Here is a 23458-nt window from a genome sequence, read left to right on the forward strand (position 1 = left end):
TTTTACAAAAAATACTAAAAAAAAATTTTAAAGGCATATATTTTTCCCTAAAATTTTTTATGTGTCAATTGTATTTGAATTTATAAGATTATACAATGTTTGTCTATTTGAACTGAATACAAGAGGCTGAAATAATCTGTCTTCTATGTGCACTTGAGTTAGATTTCAATTTGTGTAATACAGTCAAATTATTGTATTTCAGCTAGCTCATGATTTGTAAGAGTATTTATTTTGCTATCCCTCTTATTCTCCAATTCAATCAAATTCAGGATTAGCTATAATGACACAAGACCTTTTCTCATGATGATAATAGACATTCATTTGGAAATTTTTCATCATTTTTTGTTGAAGAAAATCTATCATAAAATGCAGCATTATATTGTTAAATTATTATCACAACAATTTCTGTTAATTCTATTTAAATCTGGATAATATAGTCTTTGGAAATTTCAAATGCAAGGCAAAATGTGTTTTCTTCAATTCAAAGACAAAGGGTTTTTCAAGGAGAGTCTTTGATTATTTTAATTTAAAACCCCTTTCTCTGAAAGTTAAAACATGTTAGCTGACCATCATCATTTCTTTAAACACATTAACTCATTAGAGAAAAATTGCAATAGTAGCCCTGAGCCTGCATTGCAAATTACATATTGAATGTGCCTTTAATCATACACAGTGGGTTCCCTGATAAGCTAATATTGCTAAATACTTAGCATTGCATATATAGATCATTAACAAGATGTAAAAACTGAAGCATAATTCTGGTTTATAGGTATATAACTCTTGCCAAACATTATCTGCCAATCAACCTTGACCTAAAGCTAGGACTTTTGTTACCTGTCATGGGAAGGCAAGGATGTTCAAGTTTCAGAAAAGAAAATTTAGACTGAGTCTAGATTAAAATAGTTTTCATCAGTACACACTATAGTGACCAAATTGATTTTAACATAAAATCGACATTTACTAACTTTTCTTGAAATTAAATGAGTGGGATAATCAATCTGTTTCCTGCACTCTCCACTTTGGGATATGGTAACAAATGTGGTGCTTTTTATTGTTTTGTTTTGTTTTTGAGAATCCAAGCTCTGTGAAGCTCTTGAGCCACCAGGCTTTGAAGTGGAGGGATCTGGAGCACGCAGAGTGATGGACAGAACCCAGTGCATGCTATACGCAAGGCAAGTTCTCTACCAATTGAGAAACATCCTAGCCTTTTTTTTATAAAAACCTTTTTTTGTTGAATCACCGTGAGATAGTGAGATAGACCCTTACAATGATGTTCATGATTGGATTTCAGTCATGCAGTATTCCAACACCCGTCCCTCCACCAGGCTCCTCAGGTTCCCTCCCATCACTCCCCACTTCCTGCCTGCCTCTATGGCAGATACTTCTCTCTCTCTCTCTCTCTCTCTCTCTCTCTCTCTCCCCTTCTCTCTCTCTCTCTCTCTCTCTCTCTCTCTCTCTCTCTCTCCTCTTCTCTTTTGGGTATTGTTGTTCACAATATGATACTGAAAGTTTATCAAGAATATCCCTTACTTACAACTTTTCAGATCTTGTCCAGCACGATCATTCCCAGCTATTATTCTCCAACTGGTCTCTTCTCTATCTTACCTACCCTGAGTCCCACACACACCTGTGGTTACATTGAACCACTGACCAGACCTTCTAACCCCTGTTTTCCCTGGCCATGGGTATTATTCTTCTATTATATATATTTTATATGCCACAAATGAATGCAGTTATTCTATATCTGTCCCTTTGCTTCTGACTCATTTCACTCAGCATAAAACTCTCCATTTTTTTATAGGCAAATTTCATGACTTCATTTTTCCTTACAGCTGCATAGTATTCCATTGTGTAGATGTGCCATGGTTTCTTTATCCATTCATCTGTTCTTGGACACTCAGGTTGTTTCCTGATTCTGGCTATGGTGAATAGTGCTGCAATGAACATAGGAGTGCAGATGGTGTTTCTGCTGTGTATTTTTGCGCCCCCAGTGTGTATTCCCAGAAGTGGCATTGCTGGGTCAAATGGGAGCTCAATTTCTAGTTTTTTGAGAAATGTCCACATTGTTTTCCAAAAAGGCTGGAATATTCAGCATTCCCACCAGCAGTGAAGGAGAATCCTTTCTCCCAACATCCACACCAATACTGGTTGCTTTTGTTCTTTTGGATGTGTGCCAGTGTCTGTGGTGTGAGATGATATCTCATTGTTGTTTTGATCTGCATCTCCCTGATGATTATGTCTACCAAAATGGACAACTTAATATGATTTTTACTTTTCTTTTGATTTTAATATGCATTTTGATGGAATTGAAAATGCTTAATGTCTAAGACTTAGAAGACAAATTCTTTGCTAAAGTTGTCTATAGTCAGTTGACAGGTTGACTGAAGCTGATGGCTCTAGGGGATAGTCACAAAAAAGCTCATTTCTGTTTTCTATATTCCCATATCTGTGCAGTATTATCAGCAGATTTTCACATAGCAACCGGGGAGTTCTAAGAGATTCAGCTAGGAAAATCTCCACTGACAACTTTTTAAAAACTTTTTCTCATACTTAAAAATATCTCATAAATTCAAAATATGTCCAATGGCCAATAATGTGAGAAACCATACAAGTTATGCAGAAAACGTACAAACAAGGAAAAGAAGAACCTGGAGTCACATTTTTAAAAATTTTACCTTATACTAAATAAAGATTAAGTCATCTATAGCATATTAAATACTTTCCTTGTGAACTTGTTAATTGATATCTGATTCTAATTAGAATGTCTCAGGGTATTATTAACATTTTAAGTTATTTACATAAATTTACAATTCATAATATAAGGAATTACATTATATTGATTCTATGTATAGTCAAAATTAATTTGACGTGAGATATCAAGGTGGTTATTCCCAGTTTATGAATATCCTCTATTCTTCCCTTGTTAGTCAGCTCTTATTCCTTTCTATTACTTCTTCCATGTGAAGGAGTCTGGATTACAGTAATATTTTGTACTCTTTCTGTTCACTTTTCTATCCTATAAAAGAAATGACATATTAGAGAATTTGAAATATTATTTGGAGGAAAAAGGAATTGTCTCTGCAATTCCCCAAAAAGGATTTCTGGAGAGAGCATGAATTTTAGTGCTGTATTGTGACACAGCAGAATAGTTCCAAGTAGGAGCCATATTATAAATCTTTATATTACTAAATCTGCATATGCTCCAAAACATGTTTTATCAGCATGACTCCTGATGCTTGAACTTAAACTACTCATCTCTTTCTCTGTGACTTACTATTCATAACTTAGAACAGGAATTTTGTTGCCTTTTTGATGCACCAATGCATGAGAGCCAGCCAGGCCACAGAAATTAGGTCCATCGTCTCTTTTCTAGAAAACAATCTAATGTGAGATTTAAAAATCCAAACTGAAATTTCAGGGTAGAAATAAGTTGATGCACTAAATATTTAGACTCATGTTACAAATGTGATTACTGTAGAGAGGTATGTCACATGAAAAGTGTTAACTAACTTAGTCTAACTATGTTGAAGGTAAGTTTATTATCACGATATCACTGTCATCCCATTGCTCATCGATTTGCTCGAGCAAGCACCAGTAACGTCTCCATTGTGAGACTTGTTTCTGTTTTTGGCATATCGAATACACCATGGGTAGCTTGCTGGGCTCTGCTGTGCGGGTGAGATACTCTCAGTAGCTTGTCAGTCTCTCCAAGAGGGACGGAGGAATCGAACCCAGGTCGGCAGCGTGCAAGGCAAATGCCCTACCCACTGTGCTATAGCTCCAGCCCAAGTTTATTATAAACTTAAGAAATATTCTGGTAATGACAATATAGTCAATAACCAGATAAACCAGTAGAAGAATTAACTCTACTTTGTGGAAAAGAAGACAGGTTAGGGTCAGTATATACAGAATGGCTGAGATATGACTAGTAAAACACTATGAGGATACATATAGTGAATGTACTTATAAATAAGTGAAAAATATAAAAATCTATAAATTATTCAAAAATTACTTGGTATTTGGGCTCATCTAACTTTTTTATCTAACTTTTTATTTTATTTTATTTATTTATTTTTTTTTTTGCTTTTTGGGTCACACCTGGCGATGCACAGGGGTTATTCCTGGCTCTGCACTCAGGAATCACCCCTGGCCGTGCTCAGGGGACCATATGGGATGCTGGGATTTGAACCTGGGTCGGCCGCGTGCAAGGCAAACGCCCTACCCGCTGTGCTATCTCTCCAGCCCTTATCTAACTTTTTAATGTATATAATCCAGTATCTTATTCTTTATCTACTACATATACTTTTACAAAAGTACCTTAAGTATATTTTAAAGAGAGAAATAGTAAACAATCTACATATCTGCCTCTGTTTACTATTTTCATATCAATTTAGAAATTAAAATTTCATAAGTTGTTCTCAAAATTGACTAAGCTGATAGTAGTCTACAAGTTTCTTCTCAAGTAGCTTCAAGTTAGCCCTGTTCATTAGTCAAGGCTGAACCATGCCTGCCCTCTGCTCACTCTGTTATTGTAGCTGTCACACTGTAGCACTGTCATCCTGTTGCTCATCGATTTGCTCGAGCGGGCACCAGTAACATCTCCATTGTGAGACTTGTTACTGTTTTTGGCATATTGAACATGCCTTGGGTAGCTTGCCAGGCTCTACCGTGGGGGCAGGATATTCTCGTAGCTGTAGAAAGGAAAATTTTTTTTCTCTTTTTTTCCTTCTTTGGTGTGGGGCCACACCCAGTGATCTTTAGGTTTACTCCTGTTGGTGCTTAGGGCCCATGGGGAGTGTTGTGGAGTGGTCAGCTGTTGCAAGGCTAGCATTTTACTCGCTGTATCCAGCCCCTAAAAGGGCAAATACTCCACAGTGTTCATCATCTTATCTGCTTTTCAATTTGCTGCCCGAAATCATTAACACATTTTATTTTTTCTCTATGAAAACATTTTCTTCTTTTGATAAAACAAGATTTAACATAATGAGTAATCTTCAATCTTTCTACAAAACTAGCATGTTCAAGTTACCTTTTGATAGCACATATAAAAATATTTTTAAATAGTCAAGAAGTTAAGAACTCTTTTACCCAGGTTTGAAGACACATGATTATGGTGAAATTGTAATGAAATAATTAGTGTACTGTCATGAATAGAGCAGTAGTTTACACTTGATTGATCTGCTAAGAGGCATATTAAAAAGCATATTCATTTCCTCCTAAAACCCGAAATAGCAATGTTTTTGCTATTTCCTGTTAGTATTTGAGAATTCTGTAAACTATCAAACATGGGGTTATACGAGAATTTACCAGAGTTTTAACTTCAAAATGTGGAAAAAGAAATAGCATTTCTGGAATTTTACAAGTTGCTACATTAATCTGCCATTTTTTGTCTTTATAAATATCCTTAAAATGATCTTATAAAACCAGGAAAAAAGAAAATGCTACTTAATCGGGCAAATTTATAAACTCTGAATTAGATAAAAATGAGAATTAGAGTATAGAATAATTAATATGGAACTATTTAAAGACGTCTAGTTAAATAAATGTCTAGAAATTTGAGTAAGTTGATCAGGATGAGTTTAAAGCAAGATTTCAGTAGACCAGTTTAATTTTGCCCATGGAAAACATTCTATGAATTAGTATCAAGGAAAAATATGATCATTTAGTATATTTTGTGATAACTTCTCAGAAGTATTCTCCTGACTGTGGTCTGACCAGTTTTCAGCCTACTAAATCTTAACAAAAACTGTATTTAAAGTAAAATATGCAATTTTCTTTAGTTTTAGTAGAAATCGGTATTGACAGCTTCAATATATAATTCTTTTACCTTCACACGGATTGAATTAATAACAACAGACAGTTGTCACAAGAGATTTTCTTGCTGTCTTTTGATTATTTAGGGACATATGCACTAATCAGTGTCATATTTGTGCTCCCTCCAGCCTCAAGTTTAATATGTTAAGCCTTATGCTGATCATATGGCTCAAAAATCAGTATTTTTACCAGTTTAAAGGTCATAATCTATCTTTAGTTACAATTAAAATATTTCTTTGGGCCTGGTGACTTTTAGAAATAATAAATCATTACTAATAGGAATAAAGGTGACTTGCTTACTAAGGAATAAAATAAACAAGTTCATATAGCCCCCCGAAACTTAAATGTTAGAAATGTTAGCCATATTAAATTTGTTAAATTAAATATGTTAAATATATTAAATATATTAAACATTAAAATGATGGCACCTTATAATTGTGGGTATGGTTTTAACTATATCTATGTTGTGTGAAGAAGAGTGAAAATTATCAGTATAGAATCCTGACATTCAGGGGGTTTCTAACTCTAAATGTGCTTGTCACTTATTTTCTTGCTTAATATTTCATGTCTACAACCAATATTCAACTATAAAAAAAACTAATACGGCCCACATTTTAAAATTGAGGTTTTAGATTGGAAATACCACTATGATCTTTAACTTTAGTGATGACCTTATGACCTTATGGTTTTATTTTTTTTTAAACATATACACATATGAATTTCAGGAGCGCTTGCTCCATTTCTTTGAAGAATGTCAAGGGTATTCCTATAGGGATCGCATTGAATTTGTACAATGCTTTGGGGAGAATTGCCATTTTGACAATATTAATTCTCCCAATCTATGAGCAGGGGATGTCTTTCCATTTCCTCATGTCCTCTTTTATTTCCTGAAGTAGTGTTTTATAGTTTTCATTATACAAATCCTTTACCTCCTTTGTTAGGCTGATTCCGAGGTACTTGATTTTTTGAGGCACAATTGTGAATGGGATTGCTTTTCTCAGGTCACTTTCTTCTCTCTCATTATTTTCATATAGGAAAGCCATGGACTTTTGAGTATTGATTCTATAGCCTGCAACTTTACTATACGAGTCTATTGTTTCTAGGAGTTTTTAGGATTAGAGGTTTTAGGATTCTCTAGGTATAGTATCATATCATTTGCAAATAGTGAGAGCTTGATTTCTTCCTTTCCTACCTGAATGCCCTTAATACCATTTCAATTTCCTTGATGTTAATTGGACTATTCAGGTACTCCAGGTCTTCTTGGTTCAGCCTTGGGAGATTATAGGAGTCAAGGAATTTATCCATTTCTTCTAGGTTCTCTTGTTTCTTGGCATAGAGATTTTCAAAGTAGTCTCTGATGATCTTTTGAATTTCATTGGTTTCTGTTGTGATGTCCCCCTTTTCATTTCTGATTCGGCTTATAAGGGTTCTCTCTCTCTATTTCTTTGTGAGTCTTGCTAGTGGTTTATCAATCTTGTTTATTTTCTCGAAGAACCAGCTCTTGGTTTCATTGATCTTTCAGATTGTATTTTGGGTTTCCATGTCGTTAATTTCTGCTCTAAGTTTCATTATCTCTTTCCTTCTGCTTGGTTTGGGCACCTTTTGTTGGTCCTTTTCTAAGGTCTTGAGCTGTGAAGTCAAGTTATTTATGTAGGCCCTTTCTTCCTTCCTGAGATATGCTTGCAGAGCTATAAATTTTCCCCTTAAAACGGCTTTAGCTGCGTCCCACAGGTTCTGGTAGCTTGTGTCTTCATCCTCATTTGTTTCCAGGTACCTCTGGATTTCTTCCTTGATTTCCTTCCTGACCCACTCATTCTTCAATATCGAGCTATTTAATTTCCAGGTGTTTGATTTGGTTTTCTGCATCTGTCCACGATTCCCCAAATATATGATCATCTAATCTTTGATAAGGGAGCAAGGAATGTGAAGTGGAGCAAGAAAAGCATGTTTAACAAATTGTGCTGGCAAAACTGGACGGCTACATGCAAAAAAATGGGCTTAGACCTCCATCTATCACCATGTACAAAAATCAGATCAAAATGGATTAAAGACCTCAACATCAGACCAGAATCCCTAAGGTACATTGAAGATAAGGTCGGCAAAACCCTCCACGACATTGAAGCCAAAGGAATCTTCAAAGCTGACACGCCACTGGCCAAGCAAGTGAAAACAAAGATAAATAAATGGGACTATCTCAAACTAAGAACCTTCTGCAACTCAAAAGAAACAGTGACCAAAATACAAAGACAATCTACAGAATGGGAAAGGATATTTATGCAGTACCCATCCGATAAAGGGTTGATAACAAGGATATACAATGCACTGGTTGAACTCCACAAGAAGAAAACTGCCAACCCGATCAAAAAATGGGGTGATGAAATGAACAGAAACTTTTCCAAAGAAAAAATCCGAATGGCTGAGAGTCACATGAGAAAATGTTCAACATCACTAATTATCAGGGAGATGCAGATCAAAACAATGAGATATCATCTCACACCACAGAGACTGGCCCACATCCCAAAGAACAAAAGCAACCGGTGTTGGCGTGGATGTGGGGAGAAAGGGACTCTCCTTCACTGCTGGTGGGAATGCCGACTGGTTCAGCCCTTTTGGAAAACAATATGGACGATACTCAAAAAGTTAGAAATTGAGCTTCCATTTGACCCAGCAATACCACTCCTGGGAATATATCCCGGAGAGGCAAAAAGGTATAGTAGAGATGACATCTGCATTTCCATGTTCATTGCCGCTCTGTTTTCTATAGCCACAATATGGAAAAAACCAGAGTGCCCGAAAACAGATGATTGGTAAAGAAACTCTGGTATATTTACACAATGGAATACTACGTAGCTGTCAGAAAACATGAAGTCATGAAATTTGCATATAAGTGGATCAACATGGAAAGTATCATGCTGAGAGAAATGAGTCAGAAAGAAAGAGACAGACATAGAAAGATCGCACTCATATGTGGAATATAAAGTAGCTGAGAGGTACAAGCTTACAATGTTGCGATTCCTGGAGTACCTGAATAGTCCAATTAACATCAAGGAAATTGAAATGGTAATCAAAAGTCTTCCCAAAAACAAAAGTCCAGGTCCAGACGGATTCACTAGTGAGTTCTTTCAAACATTTAAAGAGGATCTTTTGCCAGTCCTTCTCAAGCTTTTCCAGGAAATTGAAGAAACAGAAACCCTCCCTAACAGTTTCTATGAGGCTCATATCTCCCTAATACCAAAAGCAAACAAAGTCACCACAAAGAAAGAAAACTACAGGCCAATATCCCTGATGAACACAGATGCGAAGATCCTCAACAAAATATTAGCAAATAGAATTCAACAACTCATCCAAAAGATCATACACCACAACCAAGTGGGATTCATCCCAGGGATGCAAGGATGGTTTAACATCTGGAAATCAATCAACATAATCCAGCATATCAACAAAAGAAAAGATAAAAATCATACAATCATATCAATAGATGCAGAGAAAGCATTTGACAAAATCCAGCATCTGTTTATGATGAAAACACTCGCCAAAATGGGTATAGAAGGGACCTTCCTCAATATAGTCAAAGCCATTTATCACAAGCCAATGGCAAGCATTGTCCTCAATGGGGAAAAACTAAGAGCCTTCCCTCTGAGAACAGCGACGAGACAAGGATGCCCACTCTCTCCACTTCTGTTCAATATAGTACTGGAAGTACTTGCAACAGTGAATAGGCAAGAAAAAGATATTAAGGGCATTCAGGTAGGAAGGGAAGAAATCAAGCTCTCACTATTTGCAAATGATATGATACTATACCTAGAGAACTCTAAAACCTCTACCAAGAAACTCCTAGAAACAATAGACTCGTATAGTAAAGTTGCAGGCTATAGAATCAATACTCAAAAGTCCATGGCTTTCCTATATGAAAATAATGAGAGAGAAGAAAGTGACCTGAGAAAAGCAATCCCATTCACAATTGTGCCTCAAAAAATCAAGTACCTCGGAATCAGCTTAACAAAGGAGGTAAAGGATTTGTATAATGAAAACTATAAAACACTACTTCAGGAAATAAAAGAGGACACGAGGAAATGGAAAGACATCCCCTGCTCATAGATTGGGAGAATTAATATTGTCAAAATGGCAATTCTCCCCAAAGCATTGTACAAATTCAATGCGATCCCTATAGGAATACCCTTGACATTCTTCAAAGAAATGGAGCAAGCGCTCCTGAAATTCATATGGAACAATAAGCCCCCACGAATAGCTAAAGCAATCCTTGGGAAAAAGAAAATGGGAGGAATCAACCTCTCCAACTTCCAACTCTACTACAAAGCGGTTGTCATTAAAACAGCATGGTATTGGAACAAAGGCAGAGTTGATGACCTTATGGTTTTATGACCATACACATTTTTTTTTGTTAAATACAAAACATCCATTTAAAAAATTCTGTGAAACATATAACAAAATTAAAATTTAATTAGGTAAAAGGGACAATCTCTCTCACTCTCTATATCTTTGCTTTAAAAATTATGAAAATTAAATTAAGATTTTTGTAAAATTAGTTTAAGATCTTTACTACAAAGTCTGGGTCAACAACTCAATAAAAGTCAATTTATCACCCAAGAGGATTTCTCAATTTTCTTCAGTGTCTTAATCTTTGGGATACTTTGAATTAAAGAGTGTGTTCTCTCCTATCTACATTCCTGTGGACTTATCTTCAACTTCTTAAGATAGCTGTTTTATCCATCATGTTCTTTGTTTTTCTGGTTTTCATCCATCATATTCTTTGTTTTTCTGATTGTACTCCTTTGTCCTGGGGTCTGAAGTGAGAGCACAGCAGGTAGGATATTTGCCTTGCAAGTGGCCAACCCAGGTTCTATTCCTCCGTCCCTGCCAAAGAGACTGGCAAGCTATCGAGAGTATTCTGCCCACATGGCAGAGACTGGCAAGCTCCCCGTGGTGTATTCGATATGCCAAAAACAGCAACAACAAGTCTCACAATGGAGAGGTTACTGGTGCCCTCTCAATGAACAACGGGACAACAGTGCTACAGTGATACTCCTTTCTCCTTATTGGAATTTAACCCTGATCCATACCCAGTGTTTCTCATTCTTTTAATTCTTTACACTCACATAAGGTAGATGATTTTAAGATTTCCATTAAAATCTAAATGTAATTCACTTTCCTGGTTACGGATATTTCTCCTGAGTTTAGCCACAAGCTTCTCCATTCTCTTTAATATTTCTCTTTACTTTTCCGGCCCCACGTGAGATCGACCCTGGAGGCAACTGAACCACTTTGGACACGAGCGGTGCCCCCAAAATGCCTCCACACTGTGTGCTCGGAGCTACTCTCCCAGGTGCTGCCAGCGGGGTATGGTCTTTTCTCTCTCAACTCTTTCTTTTTGAATGCAGTGAGGCAACAGCCGGTTTTTAGACTATGCAGGAAGCCCGGGAAAGCCGATGGGCGGGACTTCCGGATCCGCCCCGTGCCAGCTGACATTTAAGCACAGAGCCATGTGGGGACGCTCCTTTCGGCCCCACGCGAGATCGACCCCGGAGGCAACTGAACCACTTTGGACAGGAGCGGCGCCCCCAAAATGCCTCCAAACTGTGTGCTCGGAGCTTCTGGCCCAGGCACGGCCAGCGAGTGATGCAATTACCAAAAGAATTTTCCCTGGACTTCATATAGAAATCCAAAACCGCGCGGCTGCGATAGACCGATAGCAGCCGCGCAACCTAATATCTCTTGATTGTCAGCAACGTGTAAATGTTCCTTTTTGGCAGGGCTTACCGTGGGGGGAAACTCCAAACAATAGTACTGAGTTTTTTGTTGAAGGGTAAAAGATTGTAGCGATAGAATTTTAGGCAGAATTTTCCCTGGACTTTATATAGAAACCCCAAACCGCGCGGCCGCGGCAGCCTAATGTCATCTAATCATCGGCAATATGAAATGGTTCCTTTGTAATGGGTTGGACTTTGGGGGGACCATAATAGGGTTAAAGTTTGTAGCAACGTGTAATTTCTGGCTGTACTTTTCCTGGACTTTATACAGAAATTCAAAGCCGCGAGGCCGCTGCCATGGCCGCGCAACCTATTGTCATTTAATCATCACCAATATGAAATGGTTCCTTTTTAATGGGTCGGACTTTGGTGGGAAATCCTAACAAGAATAGTAGTAAGTCTTTTGCTGAAATATTGAAGGCCACCAAAGTGGTAGCCATCTCTATAGACTGAACTAAGCCATATCCCCACGCCGGCTGAGAAGAAATATCTTCCTTTCTCGGGAAGAAACGCGGCGTGGCGTTAACCATAGTATGATGTCCATTAAGCTGACACGGACCTGGTGGCGTGGGAATGGGATACAGGGAATAAATTATTATGTGCTTGGAACAGCGGGACGCTGGTGGAATCTCGAGCCGGGGCCGATACCAGTGTATTACTTTTGGTTCCAGAAACTGCTTGCAGACATTCTACCAGACTATCAACTAAGCCAGAGCCCCACGCCGGCTGATGACGGGAAATAACCATCTTTTTTGGTTTGTTTTCCCTTTGTCAGGCAGCGTGGTGATTACTAAACAGGCGTGATCTCGGTGGCGCGGGACAAGGGGGGAAAAATAGAAAAGTTATGTAACAAACAGCGGGACTTAACATCTCTACATTCTCAGCAATGGAGAGCCATCAAATGCTTCCTTGACAGTGGGACTGTCTTTTCTTTTTTGGGGGGAAACCCTAGAAACAATAGTGAGTTATGTTTTGAAACATGGACTATAACCAAGATAAAGCGTAAACGAAGTGAAACTTATCACTTACAAGGGCGGGGACTGGGGGGGCGGGAGGGGGCGGGAGGTATAATGGGGTGGTTGGGAAGGGTGTTTGAGTATTGTATAACTGACATAATCCTGAGAACTATGTAACCCTCCACATGGTGATTCAATAAAATTTAAATTAAAAAAATATTTCTCTTTAATATTTCTCTCTGTCCATTGATATTAAATAAGCCATTGGCCAAGGCTTCTTCAAACAGAGCAAGCAATACACAAAGATCTTTAAGAAAATTCTTTAAGATTTTTTTTAATGCTAGAATATATCAATGTATTTTGGTTTTATTCTTGTTTTGTTTTATTTTTTGTGTGTTTTTTTTGTGCTGCTACATCTGGTAGTGTTTAGGACACATTTTTTATTCTGTGCTCAGGGATTACTCATGCTAGACACAAGGTAACATATGTTGGGTGCCAAAAATCTAATCCACATTGACTGTGGCAAGGGAAGTGCCCCTACCAACTCTATAATTTCTCCACTACTGTCACTACTGTCACTGTCACAATGGGAACACAAATTGTCCTGTTGTTCATTGATTTGCACTACTAAGGATTTTTATAAAACTCTGAATCTTATTTTTGAAAATAAATTTGTGTGGAGGATTATTGGATTCTAATATTTCATATCATCTGTTGGAAATTTTTAGTAGCAATTCAAATTGATGTGAAGTCACATCGTTGAAATGTCTTTTCTCAATTTTATCTAATTATTCCATCATTTTTAAAAGAATATTCATTCTTTTTCTGGAATTTAAATGTACTCTTAAACTAAATGTCTGTATATGTGTGGGTCTTTCTGGATTTTTCCTATTGCATTGGAGGACATTTTATAATAAAATTCTATGTCAATCATAATATTATCAACTTCTGATATCTACCCAATTCTTCCTAATTTGCCATCCTTCAGAATTATTTTGACAATTTTGAATTTGTTTTATTAACTTCTATATTTCACTGTAAATACAGTTGAAATTTTAAGTGTAAGTCAAGTAAGTAAACTGGTCAATCTAAGGACAATAGTTATACTAAAATCATGATTTCTTTGTTTTTATTAATAGAACATAGTATACCCTCCACTTAATTTATATCTTTGATGGCCTCTTAATTTCATAGTATTGTTTACCCTTCCTGAAATATTGCATTGGTTGTAACAACCAGTATCACTGTATCACTGTATCACTGTCATCCCATTGCTCATCGATTTGCCTGAGCGGGCACCAGTAACTTCTCCATTGTGAGACTTGTTGTTACTGTTTTTGGCATATCGAATACTCCATGGGTAGCTTGCCAGAATCTGCCATGCGGGCTGGATATTCTTCGTCACTTGCTGGGCTCCCCAAAAGGGACGGAGGAATTGAATCTGGGTCAGCCACATGCAAGGCAAATGCCCTACCCACTGTGCTATGGCTCCAGCCCATGTTACCAATGTAATTAAGAAAATGATGGAAAGCTTTCAATTTCCTTTCTGTACAATTAGCTCAATTCATCATTGATATTGCTCACACATCCCCAACCCTTAAAAAACAATCAGTATAATTATTAATATTATGTGGTCATTCTTGATTTATCTACAGATGACAGGAAAGTTTTCAACGTCTCATCACCATAATGATTCTTGTTGCTTTTAAATTATATATAAGTAAAGAATGTTAAAGAATATTAATATACTAAGTAAAGAATCTTTCAGTAACTATTGTAAACCATAATGCCCAAAAAGGCAGAGACACACACAAAGAGAGAAAGAAGAAAAGTGCCTGACATAGAGGCAGGGGACAGGAGGGAAGTTGGGGACAGGAGGGAAGCTGGGACAATGGTGGAGGAATTGTACACTGGTGAAGTGAAGGGTGTTGGAATATTGTGTGACTGAAACCAAATCATATACAACTTTGTAACTTTGTCCCTCACTATGAACCAATTTACAGAAGTGTAGATTGTATCAGATTAAAGAAATATTTAGTGTTTCCTAAAATGCTGTGTTTATTAATTGATGATGGTGATAATGATCACCATGTTTTTAAAATTATTGTAAGAGTTTCTAATATTTTTAAAGATTTTTATTGTTATATGCTCTTTGAGGAACTTTACTTTCAAAACACTTTTGGAAGAAGAATATTTTAGTGCAGCATAATTAATAGTAATATCTTTATTTTAATAGATTAAGTTGCATTTCCCACTTAAGCTATTTTTTAAGTTTAATATTTTAACATTAAGTTTAACAAATATTAAACTTAAAATATTTAATGACTATTATATTCTAATGCTACTAGGATTTAGTTTAATTTAACTAATATTGCAATAATTTTATAAAAATATTATATCCTAAGGCTACTATCAGCATTTAGTTCTATATATTTTGAGTATCTTAATATTTTCTTAAAATATTGATAAAGGGACGGAGCAATAGTACAGTGGGTAGGGCATTTGCCTTGCATGCTGCCGACACGGGTCTGATCCCCAGCATCCCATATGGTCCCCCTAGCACCGCCAGGAGTAATTACTCCTGGAGTGCAGAGCCTGGAGTAATCCCTGAGCATTACTGGTTGTGACCAGAATAAATAAATAAATAAATAAAGTAAAATAAAATATTGATATAGACATCATTAAGTCAAGACATTAAACTCTGAAATTTTTAAGTAAATATTTACTTACAATATTAAGTAAATATTTAGATGATATTTACAAATATCCACAATATTTAATAAATATTGTATAACAATAATTACATGTCATAATTATTAATTTTCTTTTAGTCAGAATTATTAAACATATTCTCTTTATTATTTAAAATTTTCTCTATTTTATGTGACAGTGGAGTCTCATTTTAAATTATATTTGGCGATGATTTTTAAATTGGAAATATGGTATATGTAAAACGGTTACCATAAAAGCTTGGATTATGAAGTTGCTAAGCCTGTAAAATAGAAGTTGTGGCAGATTAAGGTGGTGATGATACCACACAAAAATATTTCTAAGCACATATTGCTTTTGATGTGGTTCCAAACCAAAATCTTTTTTTTTTCTTTTTTTTTCTTTCTTTTTTTTTGGGAACCCATCCCTTCACCAGTGCCCATACTCCACCACCAGTAAACCCAGCATCCCTCCCATCCTCCCCAATCCCATCTCCCCCCACCCCACCCTGCCACTGTGGCAGGACATTCCCTTCTGTTCTCTCTCTCTAATTAGCTGTTGTGGTTTGCAATAAAGGTGTTGAGTGGCCACTGTGCTCAGTCTCTAGCCCTCATTCAGCCCGCAACTCCCTTCCCCCACATGGCCTTCGACTACAATGTAGTTGGTGATCGCTTCTCTGAGTTGGCCTTTCCCCGGAACGTGAGGCCAGCCTCGAAGCCATGGAGTCAACCTCCTGGTACTTATTTCTACAGTTCTTGGGTGATAGTCTCCCACTCTGTTATTCTATATACCATAGATGAGTGCAATCTTTCTATGTCTGTCTCTCTCTTTCTGACTCATTTCACTCAGCATGAAACTTTTCATGCCCATCCACTTAACTACAAAATTCTTGACCTCCTTTTTTCTAACAGCTGCATAGTATTCCATTGTATAGATGTACCAAAGTTTCCTCAACCAGTCATCCGTTCTGGGGCATTCGGGTTTTTTCCAGATTCTGGCTATTGTAAACAGTGCTGCGATGAACATACATGTGCAGATGTTGTTTCGATTGTACTTTTTTGCCTCTCTGGGATATATTCCCAGCAGTGGTATTGCTGGGTCAAATGGGAATTCAATATCTAATTTTTTGAGAATTGTCCATATTGTTTTCCAGAAGGGCTGAACCAGTCGGCATTCCCACCAGCAGTGTAGAAGGGTCCCTTTCTCCCCACATCCTCTCCAACAGCGGTTGCTTTTGTTCTTTTGGATGTGCGCTAATCTCTGTGGTGTGAGGTGGTATCTCGTGGTTGTTTTGATCTGCATCTCTCTGATGATTAGTGATGTAGAGCACTTTTTCATGTGCCTTTTGGCCATTCGTATTTCTTCTTTGGTAAAGTTTCTGTTCATTTCTTCGCCCCATTTTTTGATGGGGTTGGATGTTTTCTTCTTGTAGAGTTCAACCAGTGCTTTATATACCATTGATATCAACCCCTTATCTGATGGGTATTGTGTAAATATCCTTTCCCATTCTGTGGATAGTCTTTGGATTCTGGTCACTGTATCTTTTGCGGTGCAGAAGCTTTTTAGTTTAATGTAGTCCCATTTGTTGATCTCTGTTTTTACTAGATTGCTTAGTTCTGTGTCACCTTTGAAGATACCTTTATCTTCAATATCGTGGAGGGTTTTGCCGACCTTGTCTTCAATGTACCTTATGGTTTGTGGTCTAATGTTGAGGTCTTTAATCCATTTTGATCTGACTTTTGTGCATGGTGTCAGGTCAAGGTCTACGCCCATTTTTTTGCATGTGGTTGTCCAGTTGTGCCAGCACCATTTGTTAAACAGGCTTTCCTTGCTCCACTACACATCTCTTGCTCCCTTATCAAAGATTAGATGATCATACATTTGGGGTTGTGTGTAGGGATATTCCACCCTGTTCCATTGGTCTACGGCTCTGCCTTTGTTCCAGTACCATGCTGTTTTAATTGTTACTGCTTTGTAGTAAAGATTGAGGTTGGGGAGGGTGATGCCTCCCATCGTCATTTTCCCAATAATTGTTTTAGCTATCCTTGGACGTTTGTTGTTCCATATGAATTTTAAGATTGCTTGATCCATTTCTTTGAAGAATGTCATGGGTATACTTATAGGGATCGCGTTGAATCTGTATAATGCTTTGGGGAGTATTGCCATTTTGACAACATTGATTCTCCCTATCCACGAGCAGGGTATATGTTTCCATTTCCTCATGTCCTCTTTGATTTCATGGAGTAGCGTTTTGTAGTTTTCTTTGTAGAGGTCTTTTACTTCCTTGGTTAAGCTGATTCCGAGGTACTTGATTTTCTGGGGCACGATTGTGAATGGGATTGCTTTTTTTATGTCCCTTTCCTCTGCCTCATTGTTTGCATATATGAAGGCCATGGATTTTTGGGTATTGATTTTGTAGCCTGCAACTTTACTGTATAAGTCTATTGTTTCTAAGAGTTTCTTAGTAGAGGTTTTAGACTTCTCTAGATATAGTATCATATCGTCTGCAAATAGTGAGAGTTTGATTTCTTCCTTTCCTATCTGGATGCCCTTAATCTCTTTTTCTTGTCTAATAGCTATCGCAAGTACTTCCAGTACTATATTGAAGAGGAGTGGTGAGAGTGGGTATCCTTGTCTTGTGCCTGATCTCAGAGGAAAGGCCCTTAGTTTTTCCCCGTTGAGGATAATGTTTGCCGTAGGCTTGTGATAGATGGCTTCGACTATCTTGAGGAAAGTTCCTCCAAACCCCATTTTGGCGAGGGTTTTCATCATGAAAGGATGTCCAAACCAAAAACTTTTGTTTTATCAATAATTATATTATATGTAAACTCTATAAACAGAATATTTTATTTGTTCTCATGCAATTGCAAATATAACCACATGATAAAAATTACATTTATTATCTAAAATCTAGTTATCTTTATGTTCCAAAACACAACATAATCTCTTCCAACACTATCACTGTAAATTTGCTCATTCCTGTCTCGTGCTAGTGTAGCCCAATGGCATACTGGGGGCTCTTTCAGGGTCAGGGGAATGAAGACCATCATTGTTACTGTTTTTGGCATATTGAATACACCATGGAAAGCTTGCCAGGCTCTGCCGTGCAGACAGGATAGTCTTGATAGCTTGCAGGGCTCTCTGAGAGGATGGAGGCTTTTGGGGCAGCCTCTAATAGTCTTTAAAGATGTTCTCAGTCTACCTAATGTAAGCTTTTGTTCGACTAGCATGTGAAGAATTTACTCCCTCTCAATCTATTTCTAAGGTCACTATATCAAGTTGTCTCTCACAACCACCCAATGCAAATGCAAATTAGCTTATTTTTCTGCATCACAGTACTACTATTAGGTACATATTTTATTATCTGACTCCCCTTATGAGAATTAAATTTCTTCAGGCTTCTATGTGTTGGTGGTATAGTGGTGAGCATAGATGCCTTCCAATCTCTTTCATGTTATAGAGAAATGTAAAAGTTTTTAGAATTTTATGTGAAATACCTGTGAAAGATAAATTATTTCCATTTGAATTAATAAGTTGTTTATATAACTCATAGCACTCATTCCTGTCCATGCACCATGAAATGCTTCAACTTAGACCTTTTAAGATTAACATTTAATACTCGGTTCTCTAGTCACTTTTGCCATTTCTTCACAGATGATTTCACAATGAAAATGCTGAATAAGTAAATTCACTTGACCTCTACTTGAGCTAATAATATCCATGCTTTCTCTTATATTCTGTGTTAATATTAATCTCTAGGTGAAATTTTATTATCTCCAACATGATTTAGAAGGATGAATTTGGCATTTTTAGCTTTCTGATTAGAGAAATACTGTAAATTAATTTTTATCTTATACAAAATGTTAGGATGGCCTAAAAATGCTAAACTCACAGCAAATTATTAAAGAATGTCAATTCACTTGGGAAGGACAAATTTCCTTTCCTGCCAGAAGGTCCAGCGGGCCCCATCCACAGCCAACATCCTCCAACATGTGAATGGTCCAGCACTGCAAATGAACCTCACCACTCTGCCAAGCAACCAAATGCTCCCAGCTCCAGAGCTCTTGAAGCTCAGAACATTTATATTATACCTCCAGGTTTCACAGTAGTGACAGCCCAACAGGAGCACTGCAAATATGGAAGTTACACAGAATCCCACCATGCGCAATGAGAGGAAGCAAAAAACACAGTAGGCTCAGTTAGCAACAACCAGCTCAGTAAGTTCTTAGACAATGACTTTTGTAGCAAGACTGTGAGATATAACAATTATCACAATGTTTCTTTTATTGATCTTTTCATTTGCCATTTGCCATTTTGTTATAATAACCAGTATGAAGTAAATGTATGCCTTCCAAGAGGATGGGCCTCATGGGCAGATAGAGGCATCAGGAACTTGCTGGAGGCAAGGTCACATTGGTGATGGGTGGAACTGTTGGAACATTGAATTCCTAAAACAACTGTATTATGATCACTTATATCACTTGTATCACTTGTCATCCTGTTGATCTTTGATTTGCTTGAGTGGACGACAGTAACATCTCCATTTGTCCCTGTCTCGTGCTAGTGTAGCCCAATGATATCTACTCACTCCAGGAACACAAAGAGCCTCAAACCGTTCATTCAGGGTTTTGACGAAGAAGTCTGACCATCTCGTAGGTGGGTGGCCACACAGTCCTTTGACGTCCTGTGGAATCTAGTTGGTAACAGCTCTAGTCCAGCGGTCATCTCTGAATCGCATGACATGTTTGGCCCACGTAATGCAAATAATAGTGTTTAAATTAAAAAAGGGAAAACAGAATGTTGATTTCTTTTTATCTTTTATTGCAGGGATTTTTAATAACAGGTTTGCTATTACTGTATTTAATTGATACTTTTCAAATGTGAAAGACAGCTGTCAGATGCTACATGAAATGCATAATGAAAGAGTGAAACCTTTACTATATATAGAAATGAAATTCAAACACTGAGGCACAGGCAGTATTGAGCTACACAAACACGCTAGAATTTAAGAGGGGTACATGTACTCTCTCTCCAGCCCCAATAACTATTTGAAATGATAGACTTACAAAAAGCAAGTCGATGAAATTTAGGAAATAAAATAAATATTTTTCTCACATAAATGAAGTGAAGGTCACAGTGATTAGAATCATATACTGGTTGTCAAGATTATCGCAATCTAGACTGGAATTTTCTCTAATCACATTTTCAGCTGTATTGTGTTTTGTATAAAAAATAAGTCATCCAACAAATGAAATAAATGAAAATCATAATTTCATCTAGCATTTTTAGAATTTGCTTGCCTGAATGCTTGATTTTACCAAAGCTATCATCACTCAAAACCCCATTTATTTTGTTGGTTTTTTTGAGGGGGGCACACCAGGTAGTGCTCAAGATCTACTTCTGCCTCTGCACTCAGTAATCATCCTGCTGGGGCTAATGGGACCCTATGGAATGCTGGTGATTGGATCTAGGTCTTCCATAAGTGAGGCAAATTCCCTACCCACTGTACTTTTCTCTGACTTCTCAAAACCCTATTTCTAACCTCACTCACTCCCTAGGAATGTCCATAGCTTTACTTACGGACATGATATATATATACGTGTGTGTTATATTTATATATATACATACACACATATACAGCATGTTACCACACACATAATAAAATTGATTAAAATGACTTAGTTACTTTTGTATTTGCTTCCATGCCTTTAAATAGAACACATTATTTTATATACTTAAAACGTATCTTTTAAATCTAGGTACAGTATAATAACATATTACAATAGCTTCTGACTTATTTATTAGCAAAATAAACCATTTTAAATTTTATTTTGTATATTATTTTTATTTTGTTTGGTATATTATTTATCTTATTATATGTATAAACATATTGCACATATGTATCATAAGGGACTGGAGCGATAGCACAGCGGGTAGGGCCTTGCACACGGCCGACCCAGGTCAGATTCCTCCATCCCTCTCGAAGAGCCTGGCAAGCTACTGAGAGTATCCCGCCTGCAAGCTACCCATGGCTTATTTGATTTGTCAAAAACAGTTACAAGTCTCACAATGGAGATGTTACTGGCACCCTCTCGAGAAAATCGATGAACAACAGGATGACAGTGCTATCACATATATATGTAACCTGTACATTTAAATTACCATAAATCATTTGCCATCATTGTTAAAAAGGTTTCAAAGTTCTTTAAGTATGACTACTAGTTAAGTAATACATTTTCAAATCTGCTGGCTAAGAAATTGCCATTCCCATGTAGTGACATCATTTTAACTACATTCAATAATTTCAAAACATTATTGAATTTTGAGATACAAAATTCAATAATGTTGAGTCCTTAGCCAGTTTTTTCTGACTGTTTTATAGATATTTATTTATTTGAGAAATGTAAATACTATTAAGCATTAAGAACACCTATGTCAGTTTAAGCTATTTTGAATATGAATTGGTTGAAGTGTTTCTGTTTTTAATCTTTGCTTTGACATCTTCCTTAAAGATAACAGTATTTTTTTTTGCTTTTATTTGCCAGATCTGATAAAATTAAACACTTAAAATCTGATTTATGGACTGGAGTAATAGCACAATGGGTAGGGCATTTGCCTTGCACACGGCCGACCCGGGTTCAATTCCCAGCATTCCATATGGTCCCCTGAGCACCGCCAGGGATAAGTCCTGAGTGCAGAGCCAGGAGTAACCCCTGTGCATCACCGGGTGTGACCCTAAAAGCAAAAAAATAAATAAATAATAGAAAAAATAAAAATAAAATCTGATTTACAGAATTGTAAATAATATAATACAATTTTTCTGTCAATTTTTATTACCAAGGCATATTTTTACCCCAACCTTTAGAGTATATGGATGATGCAAAAAGAAAATCTTTTATATTTTTAATAAGAAAAATATTAAACAAATATATCCTTACTCTATTCTACACCAGAATCTAATTTGTCATTATGTAACAGAAAAGACTGAGCAAAATCGAGAAAATGTTCATCTACAAACTGCTATCACGGTGGCCAGGACTTCTCCCTGCTCTCTGATATGCAATGTATTTCTGGTCCAATTTCAAAATTTTTACTTTACAGATCATTTTTAGCAATTTAGGGCATATCAGCTTTGTAAACCCAACATTTCATTATTCGCCCAAATGTTGAATTGTTGTTTTATCCTTCTCTTCGTCTCTCAGCGCAAATGTGAGAACTAGCTTGAAACTTGGGCAATTCGTTAGTTTGTCTTCAGTGCTCTAGCAATAGTGCTGAGTGTCCTTCTACTTCAGACCTCACAGCACTGTGTTTTTATTACATTTTAAATAATATATTTATTGGAAAGAAATGTGATATAAGACATATTTTGACTTGGCAAGATATGAATAAATATAGAAGACAAAAGCCCATTTTATTAAGTTATTCAGAATAACTTGAACTTTTATTTTATTTATTCACATTTTAAAATTTTGTGCCTATGTGGTCAGATGTCACTCTTACTATTACATTTGTAGTATGAAGAAGTTGCTATATATATATGTATATATATATAAAATGTGCAGTTCAATAAATAATGTTGTATACGGTGGTTTGTAAAATGAAGAAGGAAGCTAACTAGATAAAATAGTTTTACAGTGGTAGATGTTACTACATCTTTATACCTCAAGATTTTTTTTTTTATTAAGAATATGGTTAGAAGTAGAAAAAGACATGCTTGCCTGCTGCCCACGATGGAAATTAGTAAAGGTGAGTCATAGTTAAATCTCTAACATATTTTTTCAAGCGTGTAATATTTATTTTAATCCATATTAAAAACTTTATTTTCTGAAAGACTTGATGTGAATCTGGTCTTTGTTACTCTCTATTTCTACTGAATTGGATTGTGCAAATCTTTAGAGCATCAATATTCCAGGTTAATAATAAGTCCCCTATTAGAGCAGTGAAATAATCAAACAAGGTCTCCATTCACAGAGACATTTCGAGTAAACTGTAATCAGAGACAGGAGCCATGGTCATTAGCCTGGGGGACAGGAAGGACACCAGGGACCTGCCTTCTCTTCTAGACATTTTAGAAAATGATAAGAAATGACGGTTGCATCTTCTTTGACACTCTTCGTCTTCACATTTGGCCATTATCTTCTGTGACTATATTCAAAGAACACTGCATTTATAGACTGCAATGAAAAGGCAAGTAGATAGATTTTATTATTA

Source organism: Sorex araneus, chromosome 8, assembly GCF_027595985.1.
Source record: "Sorex araneus isolate mSorAra2 chromosome 8, mSorAra2.pri, whole genome shotgun sequence".
Taxonomy (NCBI): domain Eukaryota; kingdom Metazoa; phylum Chordata; class Mammalia; order Eulipotyphla; family Soricidae; genus Sorex; species Sorex araneus.